Consider the following 24,192-nt stretch of genomic DNA (forward strand, 5'->3'; position numbering starts at 1 on the left):
ATGAAGTAACTATCGACAATTACAACATTATGCTATCTACAATGCACGGACGGTAATTAGGATATTTAGTTTTCAACAAGACGCGTTGTGACGTATAACATGATAGTTCTAAAATGACAAAGGTAAGGATATGAACGTTTTACAGTATGTATACAACATATGGATGAAGTAACTATCGACAACTGCAACATTATGCTATCTACAACGCACAAACGGTAATTAGGATATTTAGTTTTCAACAAGACGCGTTGTGACGTATGACATGATAGTTCTAAAATGACAAAGGTAAGGATATGAACGTTTTACAGTATGTATACAACATATGGATGAAGTAACTATCGACAATTACAACATTATGCTATCTACAATGCACGGACGGTAATTAGGATATTTAGTTTTCAACAAGACGCGTTGTGACGTATGACATGATAGTTCTAAAATGACAAAGGTAAGGATATGAACGTTTTACAGTATGTATACAACATATGGATGAAGTAAGTATCGACAACTGCAACATTATGCTATCTACAACGCACAAACGGTAATTAGGATATTTAGTTTTCAACAAGACGCGTTGTGACGTATGACATGATAGTTCTAAAATGACAAAGGTAAGGATATGAACGTTTTACAGTATGTATACAACATATGGATGAAGTAAGTATCGACAACTGCAACATTATGCTATCTACAATGCACGGACGGTAATTAGGATATTTAGTTTTCAACAAGACGCGTTGTGACGTATGACATGATAGTTCTAAAATGACAAAGGTAAGGATATGAACGTTTTACAGTATGTATACAACATATGGATGAAGTAAGTATCGACAACTGCAACATTATGCTATCTACAATGCACGGACGGTAATTAGGATATTTAGTTTTCTACAAGACGCGTTGTGACGTATGACATGATAGTTCTAAAATGACAAAGGTAAGGATATGAACGTTTTACAGTATGTATACAACATATGGATGAAGTAAGTATCGACAACTGCAACATTATGCTATCTACAATGCACGGACGGTAATTAGGATATTTAGTTTTCAACAAGACGCGTTGTGACGTATGACATGATAGTTCTAAAATGACAAAGGTAAGGATATGAACGTTTTACAGTATGTATACAACATATGGATGAAGTAAGTATCGACAATTACAACATTATGCTATCTACAATGCACAGACGGTAATTAGGATATTTAGTTTTCAACAAGACGCGTTGTGACGTATAACATGATAGTTCTAAAATGACAAAGGTAAGGATATGAACGTTTTACAGTATGTATACAACATATGGATGAAGAAATAACAAGTTTTTATTAACAATAATATAAAATACGTATAATATAATAAATAAAATATCAGAGGTTTTTATAGTTTTTAATAAAAACATGTAATATTCTTAAATTAAATTTAATTGAAATATGTTAATTCCTAAGGTTATAAATCTTTAAAAAATTTAATTTTCTGAAGTCATAACTTGTATATTTCACAAATTTCACGTTCTTATCTTTAGCTGTTCTTCACTCGTATTTATGCGTTTAGACATCACAGGCGTGCTCAAAGAGCGTTATCTAATCACTTTCAAATAGTTTTAAAAGCATTTGTTATCATGACAATTACAGTTCAATATTTTATATATCACTAAGGTCATGTACTTAATTGGTATTTAATCCTTTAATTAAAAACTATTCATTCACAATTATGAAGAGGTCGCAAAGTTGTATTAATATTTAAGTTTATAATAATCGGTATCGTAAGAGAAATTTTACTTGTCTAATATTAATTGTGATTAGCTGCGTGAAAAACCTATTTGGCTACTGTTAAACAATATTTAACTGGCAAGTCACTGTTGTTTTATAGTTGTGAAGTTTTAGAAAATATATTTTAATTAGTTTTATACAGCTAATTTATAAAACATTATACTACGGTTGGAGATGAATTAAGATACATAACTAGCACTTTATATCAGAACACATAGTATAGTAGCAGTTTACGACAGTCGCATCGTAACCTCGAGTGCGTTGTTTATCGTAAAGTCTGCGTAAAGTGCCAATTCTAATTTAAATGTTGAACTGTTAGGATTATATGCATAAAACTGCCTCAACACCTCGATGGACAAGTAGGGAGAGTAAGCATGGTGTTTTGAGAACTATTATAATAAATTCAAAACCTTTTCGACAGGGTTTCAGGTTATTTTTATAAACTCTTAACCCAATCTATTAAAATCTTTTGGATTTGCCCATACCGGTACAACCCTTCTTACCATAACTTGCTAAAGGCTAATTATTTGTTTTAACAATCTGCATCAAGGGTTTCTTCCAAATATATAAAGTTGTCCAGGTGTTTTTGCAATAATATAATTATATTTATCTTGAATTCCAATCAATAGTAAATCAGACACGATTACACCCTTGTTGTTGACTACAAATATGGGAGCTTGTTATTTTAAAGATATCATTGACACGAGAATTTCAGTATTACTAAATAAATATTGGTTAATTTGTTTTAAAAAATCTCCTTACTTTATTGTTTAAATATTTAAGAAGTGTACTCTATTGTTCAAGAAAAACAAAATGGATTAGTATTGATTGAATAATAAAAAATTAAACATTTACTTTAATAAGGTGTACGAGTGTTAATCATTCATTAATTGAAATATTAAGACAGGTGAATAAATCATAGACAATATAGTCGTATTTTTACTGTATTTGTCACAATCCCACACAAGATAATTACTTCTACATTTTACAATGTAAATTATATCTACGACAAATAACAGTGAACGTTCCTCTCTTAATAGATAGACTAACATTATATAATGAAAATAATTATCAGAATTATAGATATGCTATATCCTTTATTTAAGCAAACTAATTTTTAAATACGATTACAGTATGTACCGAAAAAATATTTGTAAAATAGACGAGTAGGCCTACTTCAGACTGTTTTCTGATAGACTATTATTTTGTAAAAAAAGGTTGAGAATGCAGGTCAGGATGTGAAAGAAGTCTTTAATTTTTATTTACTCAAACATATAAACAAACAGTTAAATGAATGAACAATTAATAATATTAATGGTTATGTTACGAAGCCTACACGTATATTATATTATTGCAATGAACTGGAGAACAGCGAATACAGAGCACAGTTTGAGCAGTGCTGCCATCTCTACACAAGAAGATAAAACTACTTACATGTTGTTGCTACTTGCAGTACGTTGTGATTGTCGATCGTAGATGGCGCGAATATGAATTAAGTACAAAACTATTACAATACGATTTAATATCAAACCTATCTGGTTCTAAAAACTTCAGGAACGCCAAATTTATTTTATTATTTTTATAAAAAAACATAATATTTTAGGTTTAATATAACGGCATCACGTGCTTTATTTGTCTGTGGATATCGAAATGTACAGTAATTAAAAAAATATTACTCATCAAAAATTACTAACACGTTCTTTTTCGCAATAAAAGTTTTATTTTGGCTCTATATAATGTTTAATTATCATATTAGCTTATCATTAAATGATTTAAACCAAGCTTACATCATAAAATTACCTGAAGCACATATTTGAAACCTTATCTAAAACAACGACTACTTTTACAGTTATATTTACAACGTAAGATACTGATATTTTATTGTTTGAAGTTTCTTTAACTACTTGTCATTAGTTTAAGTATTAATTTCTTATTTTTGATTGGATGTACGTTTGTTAACTAGTTTATATCGACTCAATACTAAATCCAAGTATTTGCTACAAGTGAAAGAAAAAATAATAATAGTAGATAACAAAGTTTATGGAGATATCAGAAAATTAACTCACTAATAGTAGGAATCACAGTCTAGAATTGATATAAAGGTGTGCACTATATATAAGAAAAGTAGGTATTTACGCCATATAAGGTGTTTAAGTGAAACCTTCCACTCATTTCTAACAACTTCAAAATATAATACGCATGTTTGTTTATTAAAAAGTAAAAAATATTGCTTTACTTGGAATCGTTCGGGAATTATCAAGCCCGTACGGGACTTTTTTACACCCTTTATATGCCTAAAAAATAAAACAAATACAAGCAAGTGTGTACAAGTACGCCCCTAATTGTCAATTTTTATAATACGTTGGAGTCTTTTAAATGTTCGGAGTCCAATCGGATTGATACTCGGACTTTTACTTTCCATATTATTTATACCGAAGAAATCTGCTTCAACTAGATCCTGTATTAAATAAAATATTTGTTTGTTATTTATGAATTTTACTTAAAGGATGAATTTACGGACCAAAAATAGCTTTCTCTAAACAATTCATATCGCCTTTATAATCTTAATTAACTTATATTTGGTGCTTTAATTTATGTTATATTAGTTTTTTTTACAATCATACTACTTTAATATACTGATGGAGTATAATATTATATTAATAATATATAACATCCTTATATTTCTCTTTCATTATTGTAATAGTTCAGTGCTTTATTAGTTATTATAATTTGATTCAGTGTTTGTAACATTTATTTAGCTTAATAACATGAAATAGTATTTAATTTGCAGTATTTAACCTGTACTAACGATTTATTCATTTATTGGGTTAATATGATTATTTGTACTCAATGTTTTTCAAAGCAATATGAAATTTGTAATAGATAATATCACAGCAGTAGGTAATCATATCATAGTATAATAATTATTAAATTAAATTACGTTTATTATGATTAGGCCTGACATGAATTCTAAAATTTAGAAAAACGTGCATTATTAAAAAATACCGCAGCGTAATAGTCTGACCCAATAACATTTGGAAAAGGATAAGACATTGCTTGTACGCAAAAATACGTTTTAATGAGGATCAGAAATTTTTATTTATTATTCATGTTTCTCAATTGATCAGTTCATACTCAAAAGATCGCGTTTACTGTCCACACAGTACATCCCAATAACATTTGGAAAAGGATAAGACATTGCTTGTACGCAAAAATACGTTTTAATGAGGATCAGAAATTTTTATTTATTATTCATGTTTCTCAATTGATCAGTTCATACTCAAAAGATCGCGTTTACTGTCCACACAGTACATCCCAATAACATTTGGAAAAGGATAAGACATTGCTTGTACGCAAAAATACGTTTTAATGAGGATCAGAAATTTTTATTTATTATTCATGTTTCTCAATTGATCAGTTCATACTCAAAAGATCGCGTTTACTGTCCACACAGTACATCCCAATAACATTTGGAAAAGGATAAGACATTGCTTGTACGCAAAAATACGTTTTAATGAGGATCAGAAATTTTTATTTATTATTCATGTTTCTCAATTGATCAGTTCATACTCAAAAGATCGCGTTTACTGTCCACACAGTACATCCCAATAACATTTGGAAAAGGATAAGACATTGCTTGTACGCAAAAATACGTTTTAATGAGGATCAGAAAATTTTTATTTATTATTCATGTTTCTCAATTGATCAGTTCATACTCAAAAGATCGCGTTTACTGTCCACACAGTACATCCCAATAACATTTGGAAAAGGATAAGACATTGCTTGTACGCAAAAATACGTTTTAATGAGGATCAGAAATTTTTATTTATTATTCATGTTTCTCAATTGATCAGTTCATACTCAAAAGATCGCGTTTACTGTCCACACAGTACATCCCAATAACATTTGGAAAAGGATAAGACATTGCTTGTACGCAAAAATACGTTTTAATGAGGATCAGAAATTTTTATTTATTATTCATGTTTCTCAATTGATCAGTTCATACTCAAAAGATCGCGTTTACTGTCCACACAGTACATCCCAATAACATTTGGAAAAGGATAAGACATTGCTTGTACGCAAAAATACGTTTTAATGAGGATCAGAAATTTTTATTTATTATTCATGTTTCTCAATTGATCAGTTCATACTCAAAAGATCGCGTTTACTGTCCACACAGTACATCCCAATAACATTTGGAAAAGGATAAGACATTGCTTGTACGCAAAAATACGTTTTAATGAGGATCAGAAATTTTTATTTATTATTCATGTTTCTCAATTGATCAGTTCATACTCAAAAGATCGCGTTTACTGTCCACACAGTACATCCCAATAACATTTGGAAAAGGATAAGACATTGCTTGTACGCAAAAATACGTTTTAATGAGGATCAGAAATTTTTATTTATTATTCATGTTTCTCAATTGATCAGTTCATACTCAAAAGATCGCGTTTACTGTCCACACAGTACATCCCAATAACATTTGGAAAAGGATAAGACATTGCTTGTACGCAAAAATACGTTTTAATGAGGATCAGAAATTTTTATTTATTATTCATGTTTCTCAATTGATCAGTTCATACTCAAAAGATCGCGTTTACTGTCCACACAGTACATCCCAATAATTATTTTATTGCTTATATATTTTTCATGATTTACTTACTTAATCTTAATTTGTTCAAAACTGATTTAATAACCCATAGAGGAAGATAGATTATTCGGTTGCACCTTCCATATACAATAAACAAAGTCGTTATACAAATTCATATATTCGGAGGTTTTAGAGTTTTAGATCGTTATCGGCGAGTATATGAATATATTTCTTAAAAAAGCTAATAAGTGGGTGATTAAAAATTTTTTTAATACGTGAGTGGAAGGCGGAAAGTATCTTCAAGAAGTTAAGGTGGTGTCTCTGATGGTGGCGCTAGTTCCTGGCGAGGACTTTCTACAGTATCCTGGCGATGTCTCTGTAAATACGGACTATTGGCTCAGAACGACCGTGTTTATTGTACATTGTTACTCGCCCAACTGTTGGTAGAAAGCTCGGTTTCAGGAAGTCACCAACAGTTTGTCTACTAGCCGATGTCTCGCTTTTAAGAGAAAGCTTCAGACCTAACCTGCCCTTTCCTATTCTGTCTCGAGATCATAAAATTAAAAAATACCTCAGGATCTATCTGCCATAGACTTGTTGCATTTTAGGAGACTTGAAGCATTCAGTATTTTCAGGTTTGTTCCCAGGAAAAATTTGAGATTCCATTATCAGATTTGTCCGTACTAAAAAGCTCTAGTAAAAATAATAAGTTATAAGTTAAATAAAACTTATAAATAAAAAAAGTTATATTTATATAATTTCAAGATAGTCTATTATTTATACTGCTTTAAGTATTATATTATTTTGTCTTCCAACGTTTATTACTTGATTTATACAGTTATTATTGTTTAATTTATGGAATTAAATTGAAGTAAACTGTCATTAAACCTTGTAAATTGGATCTATGTGGTTTGGAATTAAATGAGTCCGACGAAAAGAGCTCATTTTGTAAAATACAAATAGTACCCGATCCATTTAAAAGACAATTGCCATTTATTACATAAAAAATTTACTGACGCTACACCATTCTGTTCCAAGAAGTTGTATTTGCATTCATATAAATACTATGTATAAGTATTATTTGGATTACTTTATAATCATATAACACTTTAGTGTATACAATGTTCATATTAAAAAAAATTATTGTTAGCTGTACCAACATATTTACTTGTTTTATAAAACATTTATTTAAATTCAGATTAATTAAAATAAATAACTATTAAAGTTATTTCTGGGTAATTGGAAACAATCCACTTTGAATTTCACTTAACCTGTTGAATCCATAATTAATAACATGTGCTATTATATAAAGGTCCGTCATTTATTATCTTATGTATATACGACTCGAATCCAGATTCCTCAATTGCAGGGAGAGTATGCTACGTTATCACTACGGTTCCTCTCAATATTTTTAATTTACGCATTTAAATTGATTTAACATCACAAGTCACTGGACAGGTATTTGGTCTCTGTTCACATTATAGTTTGTTTATTTAAATACATGTGTAATGAAGCTATAAAAAAAAACAAAATAATCAAATCATAAAAATTGAGGGACATAGAAAAGAAGAGCCAGAGCCTAGCTCACAACGCGATCCGACGACCATCCGACCTCATAACTACCATTGGCGGAATATCACTAGTGAGTTGTGTTAGCTGGAACCTAGCTGTAAACCTCAGTAAGACGTTTGGGTGTGGATTATCTCTAGTGAGGGCTCGGTGGTGAAGTAGGTAGCTCACCTGGTAAGTAGGAAATCGGGTTCTAATCCCGGCGGAGAAAATCTTTTGGAATACATTTCAATAAATTCAATGACGCAAACGTTCCAATCATAAATGAAAGTTTTTTGTGACCATACGAATATTTGTTAAACTATTTTAGAAGTACAAGCTCATAGCTGTGTAAATATTGTCTCTAGACGTTTATTATCAGTTTTTAATATTGTGATATTTTCAAAAGATAGTATTCCAACTTTAAATGTAAATTTTGTACTCAAACTCAACTCCTCATTATATGCATTTGGCAACTCTGTAACATTTATAAGTTTTTTAGATACCAGCAGCAGATTTTGCGTTTTGCATCTAAAAAGCGTCAAGTCGAAGCATCCTAATGGAGTTTTACGGGTTAGTAGAGATCAGAACACTGAAGTATATAGGGAGCTGATGTAACCACTACTTGGTTATGCAGTTGTAACCTTGTAATGCAGTCTTTGCCAATTTCATTCTGACTCATTTTAAATGACGCTGTTTTTTCTGGCAGTCTTCATTAGATTTAGAAACGGATATTATATTTAAAACTGACAATGCATACTTTCTTTTTTATTTGGGTGTTTTATATCCATGGCACCGATCTATGTAACAATGAAGATTTAAATCTCTTTTTCTGGTATGTTCCGAATCTTCTGTTTCTAGCAAATTTTACTTATTTTCAATTAAACTTCGTATTTCTTTGCTGAGCTCATCCGTAACTGTTTTGCATATTTTGACCTCAGAATGAAATTTATTCTTTAGTAACAATATCCTTTGCCATTTGCAATACGAATAACACTTTCCAGGACTTCAAATTCTTCATGGAATTTTTTCTTTGCCAGATTTATTGTCCAAACTGTGTGTCAAAGATTTTAAGTTTTCTCGCTGTATGGCACTATTATATGATAAAATCCATATTTTAGCTCCTACTTACTAAATATGTTTAAACGTGGAGAAAGCTCTTCTAAGGTTGGCATTTACTAGTAATATTGTGTAATAGATTTGTTTTATTGCTCTGATTCTGTCTGTACGCTGAGTGAGGCTCCATTGTTTATTGTTGCTTTATTAATCGATTTATATCCACAAGGAAAACTAATATGGGCTCGGAATCACATAAGTACTGGACTGACTGTATTTGCTTAATGCCGTAGTCGAAACTAAATTCTCAAGTTATCTCAATTACCAATGACGTCTCTAACGATCCCGGACTCCGGAATTTTCTTGTAGCCCATGTTGGATTGTAACTGCAATTGGAAATGCCAGCAACGCGAGAATACTGACTTCGAATCCCACCGTCCCAAATTTCCCAAGCATCTGGTTTCCAAGTAATTTTAGTAAAGGAGTAAATATGATCTCAAAGCCATTTTCTGATCTGATTTTTTAACAAATTTCTGTTTTCTTAGGCATAAGTAAACATTAGCAACAATCATTGCTTTATAGTTCATACTGTATGTCATTTTCACGTTATGTAAAATCTATCCAAAATGATTATCAACAAAATCAGCGTTAAAAAAACATGTTACTCTATGGTTAAAAATGGTTTGCTGGCATCGCATATAATGTATTAAACTTTCTGAGTGGCTACAAACCAACGAAGCTCTTATACAATAGCTATTCCCACCATTCTCAAAAACCATCCATTACAATTTAAAGTAATCGTTATATCTTCTCCGATCATTAATTATATCTTCTAATGATATCTTAACCAAGAGTACTCTGAAGATTGATTGAAGAAGGTTGAGACACATGCACAGTATTGAAAGAGCAGCAAACAAGTGGGTAGAAGCTGGATTGAGTGGTTTCCTTTCACAACGCTCCGGATACTTCCAGAACGTACAAGACAGTTTTTCCACTACATCTCTTCAGTTCAGCTGTGATTGCTACATCTTGATGGCATTAAAGCTTGTATAAAATAACCAAAGGGGTTATTTTTTTTTAAAAAAAGGTGATGAGGAAGCTTATAAAACCCCTTTGAAAATCTGACTTAATAAGACAGTATCTAATTGATCTCGTTGGCCGAATGCAGAGTGTAATCGCTAAAATGACGAAAAGATTGCGGCACCAAATAGATCTCATAAAACCACGCTAGAGTGGAACAACAAAGTAAACAAAACCTTTAAACAATAATTAGAAACAATACCGAACGCTGTAGTATGATACTAGGAATATAAATAGGTTAATTTTGTGTGGTTCCTCTTTGGAATCATCTTAACTACTACAAAAATGGTCAAAAATATGACGTAAATAATCTTTAACTGAGAAACGGCGAAAACTACGATATCAGACATACTCTTTGGTCAAGGGATTTTAGGATATTAATGACTAGACAGTGTCGGTAAGAGAAAATGTCAATGTTTGATTAACTGCTGTTATCAGACATTTTCACCATGTTATGTCCGTCATACCTTTTATTATTATTTACAGATTGATACAGGGGGTTGAGCACCCTCCACTTCGAGCAGAGCGTAGTGACGTCATCAACACCGATAGCTGTGGCCGAGGAGGAATCTTTCCAAACTCGATTAACACATTTCCACAGGTGGTTTGTGGTTAACTCAATGTCACTCTCGACCTCCTAGCGTCTTCTACAACGATACAGTTCCACTATTACGCTTCTTCTAATGCCCCAAAAAGCCATCCAATAGTCTAAACTGAAAAATGTTCCCATGACATGAACCCCCATGGCTTGAAGAAAAATAGATTAATGAGTTGAGTACTAAAATAATATACTCAGGGAGTAGAAAATAATTACTTATTTTCATTGATATACTAATTTTATAGACATGACTGCTGATGCAAAATCCGTCGTAACAGCATAGACATTGGAACAAAGAAGCATATCAGCTTGGTTATAAGATGAGAGCTGGTGGTATAGAACCAAATAAGGTGATGGGAAGTGGAAGCATTCTGCATAAGAAGAATCTATCAGTCAACTAACACTACGAGAATGTATCGAAATGAGGATAATGCTTCATTGCATATTAAACAACACAGAAGCTCGAGTACAGGTAATCTGTAATAGTTTTAAAGGATAAAGTTTACATTCTGCTTATGGAAGTTCCACGAAATGGTATGAGATATTCAAATAACTCATTTCAAAAGGACATTTATTATATTTTTGGAGTAAAATTACACCCGAAAGAAAGGAAACAGTTATCTCAGCGATATCCTGCAACATTAAAATCAGCCACCGACAAAATGTAGTATTTCAAAAAGTTTAGCTTTTTTAAAAGTGTTTTAGTGCAAGTGTCGAGGATACAGGTATTAAGATAAACTGAGAGGGGAGATTGAAAAAAAAAACAAAATATATATATATACATATATATTATATATAATATATATATATATATATATATATATATATATATATATATATATATATAATTATACATTATGTGTGTGTGGGGTTTTTTTTAGAGTTTTAGAGTATATGTAGTATAGGCGTCTCCTGATACGCGAATTTCAGATCATATTTTCCGTGAAACCTTCACATTATCATACTTTAAGAAACTAAGTATTTTGGTAAGTAAGCACGATCTTCCTCATGGATCTCGATTAATAGGCGGTCCTACCCTCTAACCCAGGGGTGCCCAACCGTTTTTACTCAAGGGCCACATTGTAAACGCTTTATGGACAGGCGGGCCAACATTCCAGGGGATTTGGAACCCCAAACATAACGTATTGCCTGGGGTTTGTTCCAGAAATCTTGTGCAAAATATGAGTTTTAAGGTTATTTGGCCCTTGTTTCCTGATTATTGTAATTTCTTATTATTTATTAGTTGTTAGGTAAAGGTTTATAATATATTATGTTTTTAGGTTCTTTTAGTAGAAATAAATATAAACCCAGACTTTTGGATGTTTGCTCTAATTCTGAGGGAACAATAAAAAAGTCACCAATAAATTGAATACATTGATTTAAATTAATCCTACTAGGATACTAGGACATACAAATTACGTGGCGAGTGCTTTACGCGCGCTCTATTCGCCAGCCGGCAGCCACCACCGTAGTCAGTGAAATCTGTCTGCAACTACTTTACTTCTTTCAACACTCATACTCCAACAAATGAATACGGCTCGTTCTACGTGAAATCGGCTGGACTGCTTGGTTCTCAAAATTTGTATTTATTTAATATTTCAAATGCTTGTAAACAAATTTGGTTGTTTTGGCAACAAGGCGGGCCACATAATACTGACTCGCGGGCCGGATTCGGCCCGCGGGCCGTAGGTTGGGCAGCCCTGCTCTAACCTACCCATCCTCAATATCCTGTCACTCCGGAAGCAGCGCTAAGGTTTTCATAGGACTAAGTGCAATGTATAATTTTTTTTCTTCTAAGAGAACAAAAAAAACAAGATCTCCTCTTTAGTGCTATAATTGCCATCTATTCCTGTCACTTCTGTAGACAATGGATTTATCTGAGATGGGGAAGTCTGAGACGTAGTCAGATGACAACCATGTTTCGGACAAAGCAGCAATGCTTGAGATTGGAGCTATTCAAGGATGACAGGATCTAATTAGGAACGATTGGATTTGGTCCGAAGACCACGTACATTCTCGTAGAGAATAGTGAAGTCTAATAATGTTTTTTCGCGTAGAAATACTCTTCTACGGTGCTATAGGGTGAAATTTGTGATTATTTTTACATATTTCTCTAAACCGACGCATTTAAAGACAATTCGGTAAAAACTCTAGTTATAAAAATCAAGACTTTTTAAATACAGTTCCAGCCGATACGAAGAAGAAAATATTAGTATGCATGACACCAAAGTCTTTGTCAGTGCTAGATACTGTTTCATCGGTGACTCTAATGTCCAAACCTAAACAGAATACTCAATTTGTATTTTTGCTACTCCACAACAAATTGTGGAATTGCACTACTGAACAGCCGTTCATAAAATTTTAAAGATGTGTCAACAGAGACATCTGACGGAATTAAGACAAACTGGAGATTAAATATTAAGGGGCTCAAGGACCTTAGGTATGTCTTTATAGACGATCCTCGAAATACTCAAATTAACCAAGTCAATGCCTGAACTTTAAAATTAAAAAAATCTTTTGGATGAAAATTAATTTTGAATTTTGTAACTTATTTGGTTTCTAATTTGTAACTATTTTTATTTGACAGCATACACAATATTTTAGACTATATTAGAATCATCCACCTTTTCAGTTTCGCACGTTGCAATGTCACCACTGACAAGTAGGCCTGGTTATGTAGTGTACAGTGTACTGATTAATAAGTATCCTATGTAATACTTAAGTCATTACCACTCGGAAATCTGGTATTCGCACGCCATCTAGAGACCAATTACAGAAATGCATGTTAGGACGTTACATTAGCGTATTCTAACATTATGTAACACGAAATTGTCGGTTATTGTATTAATGACAACAAAACTACTACACATTATTTCTTCTCTGTAATCCATTTTAGATTATGTATTTCTAGAATCGACACGATAATTAATAGTACAAATTTTTACCATAGGAATTTGCCTAAGAGTCGCTCTCTGTTCAAAGAATAAATTGGAAGCGGGTGTAGAACCATAAATGGATGCCTATAATCCACCTCCAGTAATAAGAACGCCTTCTTTATTCCGTAATCGTAATGTAGTTTATACGCAGCCTAACTTTCTTTACGCCAATACTGGAAGGTTTATCTTTTTCCAAGACAGCGACCCTTCTAAAATCTTGAACAAAAAGCCGAAGTACATGTAACTTTGTTTTGGTATAAATAACTTCCATTTTCTCTCTTTGCTGTATATCATTGAAGCGGACGATTTAAAATGGCAGATATATTATTGTCATCATTATTTTTATACTTGTAGGCCTATTATCTATTTTATAGAAACGAAACAAAGCTTTCAAGAAATAATTTTTGCTCTTTTCTCGGATAAAGACCTTACATGATATGTGAAGTCGGCCGACACAAAACAAGTACTTAAATTCTTAGATATTAAACTTGCAGGCCCTGAAACAGACGAATGGAAGGCTGACTAGTTACCACTGGTAAGCCTAACCAATCATCCTAAACCCTAATTCCAAATGTTGAGGCTTTGTGTGTCAATTAAGTAGTGTATCATGTTGTATTTTGTAATTTAATAGCATAGAAAAGTAAGGTTAAAATATATAATTTGGAATTATATATCTCGTAATTTGGAAAATACGGGTTTTAAGCAACAGGGGTTTTAGCAGAAACAACTAGATGTTCAAAGACACACATCCACATCTGATAATCTTTATGGCATATAATACACTTTAATTGTATCTATAATAATCTCATAATTAATTATATATCAACTATATGATCAGTAGTTTTCATTAAATTTCAAATAATGGCTAAGAAGTGGCTAAGATAATCACTCCAGAGGTAAAGAACACCATGTCACAAAACTAATTTTTCAGGAGAGCACTTTTTCTAAAATTGATAACTAAATTTTCATAACACTTGTTGATAATTAGAAATTTAATTATAGAGATTCTACATATTGATGTTGGTAGTCTATATTATACAAAATGTGTATCATATAACTATGTCAACATGGTGTTTTCTATACCTCTTAAATATTTAGAAGTATACAACACTATGTCCACAAGGTGTTGCTTACCTGCCAAATAAAGTACACATGTTGTTATTTCCTACTGCATATTTACGCTATTACTAAATGACTGGATATAATGTTCTATACCACTATAAAAAGTGATAAATGTTTACCATGGACATAATGTTAACCCAATTTTTGTAAAAATAAATTTACATCGTATTCTTTACCTCTGGGGTACAGTATTAAACTCATCAATATATGGTTATACAGTATGAAGACTATACATAGTGTTAATTTGATTGTAATCATTCCACGTATAACTTTGATCATGTATGAACAAAGAGATTTCAAATTTCAAATTGAAATTTCACTCAAATAACTTTAATTTGTATAATAAGACATTATTCTAAATGAAGAATATTATGTGAAACTGAAAATGGAGCCTTAAAACGTAATTAAAACGGTGCGATTAGCTAAACCTCAGTTCTAATTAACTCGTGGGATTATCGTGAGGAACATCGCTGGGCCAAAACTGGATCCTTGCGGACGCCGCACTGCCGTTTTCTCCACAGCGAGGTGCGGCAGTGATAGCAGAGTTGTAGCGAGCGATTAGCAGCGGCCCGAGCCAACCAGATAGCAGACGACCTCGTGCCGTCAGTGCGCGCCAAGCTCTCATGGTAACCGCTCACCGCGTAGCTCAGTGATAGTGATGCCGACCGTGAGTACTGTGTTGTCGGGCGTAGTGAGTTTCGGGGTTCTGGCAGGTGTGCTGACCGGCGTCTGCTACTTGCTGGTGTCAGGACTGCGCTGGGCGGGGTGAGTTGTGAGTTGTCTAAAGTTAGGTTAGATATGTCAACAAACATCCTCTTATAGCGTTTGGTGAAATAGCTGTTAGTTTGGATGATTAGATATGATAAGCAGACATTTCTTTGTTGAAGAAACTCTAATGTAATAATTTGTATTTCATGTTGTGCATGTGTTCGTAAAGATTGAATGAATGAATGTATACATATCTCATATCGTACAATTACCTTATCATACACTATAGAAAAGTCTTCATGGAACTACCACTAGGATACTTCTTATTAATCTCTCTGGCTAATTTTGTTTTTAGTATATGACATCTCATTGCTCTAATTTCTACAAGGTAAATGTAGGTAGTACATTAATAGTCGCATGTAATGAACACCAGTAGCCTATCCCATTTTTAGGTAACTGTTTCCTACAAGCAGACGTTTCCCGATCAGATAGGAACTGAATGGGAATTGATTTAGGTGTAATGTGACTACGCTATCTCTAGATCGAGGAGGTTAGCTTGATTTGATAACAGATATTAAATTACGTTATATTTACACATTCCTAAATTGTAAAATCTATGTAGGCAGTCTACGGAAGAGATTCGAAGGCCTACCGTCAAGTGAGCTGTCACAGGATTTATGTTCACGCGGTGGATTTGCTTTTGGACTGACCGATCTGCAAAATCGATCAACCAACCTTTAAAACTTTATGGATATTTTTGTACTGCGTTTTGATATGCTGCATTTAAAAAGTTAGATGGGTGAATTAAACCTTCAAGACAAGTATATAAACAATTTTCTCGTACTTTATACACAACAGGAGATTTGTTATAATTTTTATAATTGACATAGGGATTGGATTTTATCGAATTGCTGTGGATACAATGGATACATTTTTTAATAATTAAAATAAATGTTTTCTCAACCAAAGGTAATTATTTACTTTCGATACACAGTTTGCAACAAATTAACAATTTCTTTATTTTTCGTGAAATGTATAGGCTACTTTCAGCCAGAAATTATTATTAAAGTTACAATATAGTTTGTATTTTTGAGCTATGTTGGTATATTTTCAGTTTTGGGAACATAGAGAAAAGAATAAATATTTCAAAACTATTTACACAATTTAAAACTGATTATTTTCTCGTTTGAAAATGTAGCGTTTTAAAGCTTAGTTATTTATAGTTATGATAGTTTAGAAACACAATCTAAAAGATGGTGACGTTAAGCCACACGTGTAAAGATATTATGTTATAGTAATTAAATTCCCTGTATACATCAGTATACACCAAGGTTAAGTTAGGTAATCATACATCACAGTATATAGCCCAATTTAATAAGACACGACTACTGTATCATACGCAATGTTTAACTTTAGGCGCCCGAATTTCAGTTTTATCTATAAGACGAAGTTGTTACCTGTTATCAACAACAGATAACATAGTAATTTTAGTCCTACTTAAAGATATTGATATTCGTAGTACGCTATATGAAGAATGTATGATATCGGATATTGATGTTAAGAGTTTTCGTAGAAATATAATTATACTCGTAATCTCCACTTGAATATTCACTTTATTGTATAAGAAAAAAGTCCAGATTTACTAGAGTGACGATACAACAGTTGAGATGTCAGTAAACATCATTCTACATATCCGGCAAACATGCCTGAGGTCATAGCAGGATAATTAGTTCTGCCGATGAGCTACTCATGCTGACGTAATCTCGTGGCGTAGTGGACGTCATTGAGCAAGGATCAGGAGGGTCAGGAGCTTGACTGGTGAGTTGTCCTGCTCTCCTGGTAGATTCTATGAATTCTTCACATGCTCGTAGGATTACGTTGATCAATAAACCAGTTGATTAATCAGCACAAAGATATTCTTTCTTTATAAAGTATGCGTACAATATTGAATGAGCTTTAGTTTCTTTGATAGTTTTGCTCATGTAATTTTAGTATCATATTAATTAATCGTAAAATCAAGCAAAAACTCAATTTCCAGCTACACAGGTAGTCGATAAGAGAAATTGTTGATCGGTATATTTTTGCAACTGTCCAAATAATATCGACAACTTTAAATCTGGTCCATTTCCGTAGGAAAATATTACAATGGTCCTTCTACGCTTGCCGACTGAAAGGGCAGAAATATTTAACTACAATATATATTTGTGTTCAATGTATTTGTTAGCCACCATTTAAATTTATTACTTGGATGGTAGCATACATTTTCGTATATACGTTTTGTGTTATTTTATCCCATTAATAAAAACTATTAACTATTAGAAGGCTTGTTTCGTAGCATAATGATTAAAGCTGACCCGTATCCATTGCAAAGTTATTAATATACTCGTATATTGCAATTTAAAACAAATGAAAATCGTACAGAGCCTGTGCTCTAAGAGCTAGGACTTTAAAGGTTCTTCTATAAATAGATACAAGGCAGTTTATGGACAGTTCCATCTGTAAGGTATCTAGGATGAAGATAGTTTATACAATCCGTACTGGTAGGTAACGTACAGAATGTAGTAGGAAGCGCGTGGTAGGAAATTGTACAGCAGTGATGAAATGCGGCGACCACTCAAGCGTCAAAGATGGGCTGGCATAGCATCACCCGATATTAGTGTAAACAGCTGTTACGTCGATGCTAACAATGGTATCAGCCAATGTTCTGGTATGAATGGAGAGTCTAGCAATGGCAATTTTGCATTTCATTGTCTGAATCGTGTTCGGTAGGACAAAACTGCGCGCTCATTGTACGGAATGAATCCTTTTGTTGTCAATAAATTGTTGGCTAATGCGTAGTGCAATCGGTTTAGCGATGGTTTCACTCGTTCAGGCCAACGGACTGTTGAGATTGCATTAGTTATGGTAGCCAAGTGCAGCGATGGCGGTTATTTTAATTGGTGCGTCATAATTAACAGATTTCACTTTCTTCGATGATACAAGATAACGTTGCAGTTTCCGCTTCATGAGGTGTTAGGTACACTTGGTCACGCAAGATTTAAACGCCCGTTAGAAATGTAATTTGGATGAAAGTGGTCCTTTCCTTGGTCCATTTTGCCTCGATCGCCATACAATCTTAATGCTTTTTATTGGCGTTTTTTTTATTTACCAAGACTGGTCTTACCACTTTTGCCATTTGTATTACATGTAAACTTGTGCTGCATAATAAGAACATAATGAATTATTTATATTTAGTTACAGAATTGGAATTTTTCCAAAGATACTCTGAACGAGTTTCAATTACGTCACATATTCCTGTTAGTTAACAGACTAAACAATCCATCTTCTGAAAATGTCGTGACATATTCATACAAGTTAAAAAAGTGTATACGTTGGTATTTAAAAATCAATATCAGGTTATAAATCAGGTTAGGTTTCCCGGATAATCAATATAAAAAATAAACAAATAACGGCAGATTATACTAGATAATACTAGTACTAGTACATATTGATCAAACCTTTTAAACTGAGCACGATTGAACGATAATAACTGCTGAATCACTCTTAACAAGAGACACAAGATTATTCCGTGTCACGGTAACTCAGGGAAATAGAAATACATTAGAAATTAAAAGAGGGACACTTCTGGTATCCACAGTATTTAACCTTTACAAATTAATGGACTTTCACTTATGGGAGAGATGGATGGTAGACCTGTCACCGAATAGGCCTCACAGGCCCGGATGATTTCGTATTCGTCCAATAGAAGGTCATGTGGCAACCTCGTAGAATATAATCGTGATTCCCTTACCAGACGAGATTTAATGCTTTTTACCAAGAACTCGAACTTCTGAGACAAGTATTTGTTCAAACTTGTAGACAAAGTTTATGGCCCCAGCAATACACTTTTAGGATAGGTGCATTCTTACTGCATAGGACGAATGTTTCTGCAAATGTACCATTTTAATTTGTTGTTACCTTCCACATGGATGTCAGTGTAACATGGTAGGTACATCTCTTCGCATATCCATCTTTCGGAACTGCGTTCCTCAGCAGTGTTCATCATCTTCTGTTCCAAATCCAATCATGATCGTATAACACCAGTCTCTGTGCTGTATGTAATATAGTGGCGTTTCATATGGTCCCCGTGACGTCGTACTGTCTACGTCTGTATCTGCCTGTCTCAATACTGGAAATCCAAAAACGACATTATCCGTATTTTCTTCGTTCTTGTTGGTAGTTAATTAAACATGACCAACAACTGTTGTGTAACTGCTTATCATTTGATACCTCAAGTTAAATCATCTTGATGGAATGAAACGAAAATCGTTGAAATCCATATTTATTTGTGTTAGTATCATAAGATTTTTAAATGTCACGTGACGATAATTGGGTTAAACGTTTTAATATACTTTTTTTGGAATTATCAGATCATTCAGGATAGGGTTGTCAATATTGTTCCAGACATTAAACATATGAAATCGGTGTCAAAACTATCATGTAATTTGCCCGGTTCACACCGTGACTGGGTTTCGGTTTAAAATGTGCTGACAGAACATGGTTTTCGACAGCTAGGCCGAAATATGTCAAGAATGTCAATTATTGTGTAAACAGTGTTTACGCGGTGAGAACCAGAAAACTTAAATAACAGCTATGTTCAAATTTCAAATCATAGTACGTTCTCCCTACATTGAAAAACATGTAGTTTTCATATACATATTTGTCTTAAATGTTTTGCGATTAATTGTTATGCTTTATGAAGGGAAGAAAGTAATCAAGTTAAATAATTTTGAACATCTTTCTTGTGTTAAAGAGTTCTTCTTATCCCTTACCTTCGCGTGGTAAAATAAGACGTACTTTGTTCATATGTTAAATTGTACAAGACAATAAGAGGCCCAGAGTTTATAAGCACGCCTCCCGTGTTCGTCTATGAACAACCACCGGAAATAAAATCCAATCCCAGCTGGGAACAATCCGTAGCTAACTTTTGAGGAAGGTCGAAAATAATATGATGGGTAAAGTGGGATCTCTGTAAAGTGGGTCCAAAGGTTATCTATAAACAGCAATATCATCGTCAGCCGTTCTTTAAAAATACTGCCCTTATCAGCAATCTAGAAATTCTCAAAGCCATCCTCATCCTACCGGGCTGGACAAAGGACTGCCTTGCCAGAGTAAGGACTTTCAATATCGTTATGCCTTCATCTCATTAGTCAGGTTGCCAAAAGTTTCCCTGCCAGTGGTAGCAAGTCAATATCCGGTTAAAGTCCTTTAAATACATCTTTTCTCTGTACATCCAGGAGGAAAAAGCGGCTCTTTATAGTACATACTCTACACCATCCAGGGAACATTGAGGGGATCCGATAGTAAGAATGGATCTTAATCTTAATCTTTTACTGCATTTCAGAGTATGATTGATCTAGATCTAGAATATAGATACTTCAATTAAAAAGAAGGAATAATCATAATTAATAGAGTGTAATTGAAATCCGTTTAAAAGAATATGAAGTTATAAAATAACTTAATTTGCAATATTTATGGTTAGTTACGACATACATTGAAACCAAATTTTATTTAATTCTGATCTACCAAACCAGAGATAGTGAAAGCTACGAGTAGATGGGTGATACCACAGTCGCGCATTGCAGAGTGAAAGAATCCTTTAGGTACATGCTTTGATAGCCGCAGCCATCTCCAACTGATATGCAGAACTGGACACTGTAACATGCAGCATGTAGAGCTCCAAACCAGAGATATTTATGGGTGATGCCATCGTCGCACAGCCATCACTAAATTAAAGTACAAAATGTTACCAAACTTTCCTGACGTTATTGCACCGAGCACAAAACTATGATAAACATAGGTAGGAGCAATTAGCCGAATTTTTCAAGGACTGCTGGTGTTTATTACAACTCCTAGCTATCCGATCTGAGTGTTCAATGCTGTGGCCATCATACTGTGTTGGAACAGGTGCCTCGCCACTGATCCAGGCCACTCGACCCGCATGTGCTCTGCTGTTCTGTTCTATGTTACAACTAGAACTTTTGTTCTTACACTGGTTTCGTACAAGATATCATATCTCGATACGTCTACTTGATTGAAGGATCATAAAGCTTTCATCGATACGTGAATACATTTAGCTTTATTATGTTCATTGAAACTGGGGCCTGATAAGATGAATTGGTATAAGTTCAAGGAAGGTAAAATTTAATATTGCAATGCTACCTAAGAGTTGCAAACATAAAACTTAAAGATTTCCATAATTTCATTTTTGTAACCCAACAACAACAAAGTCCTGAAATTTGAAGAGTTTAACAAGTACCAGAGGACAAATCAATGCTTGGAAGACAGGGTGCATTTGCCACGGCCCATAAAATGCAACCTAATAGTCAACGCCATGCCTATACAGACCATGTGTCAAACATGGATCCAACAGTTATCCCTATTAAAACGGTGATTAAGAACCATTCTATGGAAAAGAACTCGTCATTGGGTTTTACGCACGCTGCCAAGCCATGTATGGCGATCGTCTTGGGTCAATCCAAGAATGTGGAAGAAGAATTATGTTCCTTTCTCGGTTTAGGTTCTTTTTTTGTAGTTGAACTTTAGGCGCTCACTTCTACTTGTTGCTAATATCGACTATCGGCATGCCGACCACTTTTTTTGTTACAGTTGAACAATGCTATTGCAATAATTTGGTCTTATTGTCCTCGGTGTTTTTCAGAATTCCGGTCCGTCGTCGTATGAATTCTTCAGAAGTAGACGCGATCACCTTAAATCTGACAGCGATAAATCTCGTCTTGCTCTCCATATCTGTCTATTCTCATGAATGGCCATTTTAATCATTTCGCAGAATTACAGTATGATCCGATCACAACATTTGTATCAGTTATCTCAGTTAATCCCCAAGCAAACAAATGGCTAGACCTTCGTACTTAGCTTGCTAAGAAGTTGACAATACGGGTCAAAGTAATTACCTTCTAATTTCTTTATTCCGCGTTTTTCTTGCTACCAACATTGTTACCCATAAATTAAATATAATTACAGAGTTCTCGTATTATTATTATTATTATAAAATATAGAGCTACATGTGGTAAATCATCGTTATTTTAATTGATTTTTGTGGCCAATAACTGTTTTTCTAAAGCTTAAGCAAAACCCTTCCAATGATTTTAGCGACAGATTTGGCCAAATTATCTCGTATGAGATTAGACAAATATCAGTACTGTTCAGCAACTGGCAAGGTCTAAGTTGTAAAACTCAATTTGTTTTCCGACTGATTAATTTGTATTAAATTAAAACTTCAACTATACTTTTTTGTATGCATTCGCATGTAAATAAACTTCAAACTCCGCATAATCTTAGTTTCGTGATGCTATTTCAAAACATAGTTGCAACTTTTTACTTTTTTGGTAAAGCGGTATTGCGAGTAAATACAGTATTGCAATAATCTCTACTACATAAGTTACAGTTTTGGATGGACACAACAAAAACATAAAAGATGTTAAACAATATTTTTAGGTTTAGATGAATACATTAATGGAAAAGTTCATAAACTTGGCGGATAAAATTAAAACTTTTAGTTGATTTAGGTTTTAAGGAAATTATTTTGTTGAACTTAAAAACTTATCAATGCATGTTTGAAGTAAATTGATATTTTCTTTTTGCTTACATATACGTTTCTCATAATCCTAGTCTAAATCTGAATAAATGAAACTGAGAACCTTTTCATTTTTGTAGGAACTAAGGTTTATGCAATCAGATTAAATCGAACCAAGCTGTTGTTGACGTAATAATCGGATAAAATATCAAATTTCTTTCAAGAAAGTGAGGAGTCGTTCTTGATGAAAGGGAACGTACTTGAAGCATGTGAGTTGTGAAAATTATTAGATATTTTCAGGAGAGAAGTAGTTGTTTGAATACCATGCCCTTAAGAGGAATGGTGTCAGCGTCGTCAAGTTTTCCAAATTACTGAGATTAGAATTACAGTAACGAGATTGTGATGAACCGTGACTAATCACTCACGGGGAAAGTGTCCATGTGGCCTGCCGACCAGGATGGAAGTCCTTCCTGTTCAAAGGATGTCCTGGAAACCATCTCGTATGTCGAACCTTTGCGTCCAGCCTTAACACACTGTCACTGTTCTAACCTCAATCGTGTTGCCTATACACAGCATCTAGAGTACCTTGTTTGTGTACAAACCAGTCCACGGTCAATTCCGGACTTCCTGTTCGCTCTTCAGACGTTTTCCTTCTGAAACTATTTTATGACGACATTGCATGGCGAGTTGCGAAACGCTTTTTACCGATTCACACTTTCTAGTTCATTTTTGGAATTCTCCATCATATTTTTTGAACTGTTTAGGTATGCAATTTTTCTGAGAATGTAAGATGGTATTATTTACCAACTTGTACATAGACTGTGCAGTGGCGGATCCAGGGGGGTTCCATAGGGGTCATGGCCCACTCTAATATTTAAAAAAAGAATTAAAAAAGACTTAATTACTCTCATACTCACTCTCACTATACAAAAAATTTACTTATCATTATGAACTCAACTTTCAGTATAAGCAGATTTCTCTCTAAAAATTTTATTTTTTCTTGTACAAAATGCATAACTACCTGACACAGTAATGGTAATAGTGAACTAAAATTCACGTGCCCCTTCAAAAAATCAGGCCTGGATCCGCTCTTGCAGTATATTTCAGTAAATACATCTACAGACCTCAGGGCTCATCACAATCAATTTGCCACGCCTTTTTATCTTGTACGCCCTGGTTCTTTTTAGCCTTTTCTTTAAACGTC

At 33.5% G+C, this 24,192-nt stretch overlaps 1 protein-coding gene across 1 annotated transcript in view; it reads left to right on the top strand.

Annotated features, from left to right (window-relative positions):
- LOC124354968 overlaps positions 1 to 24,192 on the top strand; it is a 150,524-nt gene that overhangs the window by 17,745 nt on the left and 108,587 nt on the right. The gene's annotated exons all lie outside the window — the stretch shown is intronic.

This window comes from Homalodisca vitripennis, chromosome 2, assembly GCF_021130785.1.
Source record: "Homalodisca vitripennis isolate AUS2020 chromosome 2, UT_GWSS_2.1, whole genome shotgun sequence".
In the NCBI taxonomy this organism is placed as follows: Eukaryota; Metazoa; Arthropoda; class Insecta; order Hemiptera; family Cicadellidae; genus Homalodisca; species Homalodisca vitripennis.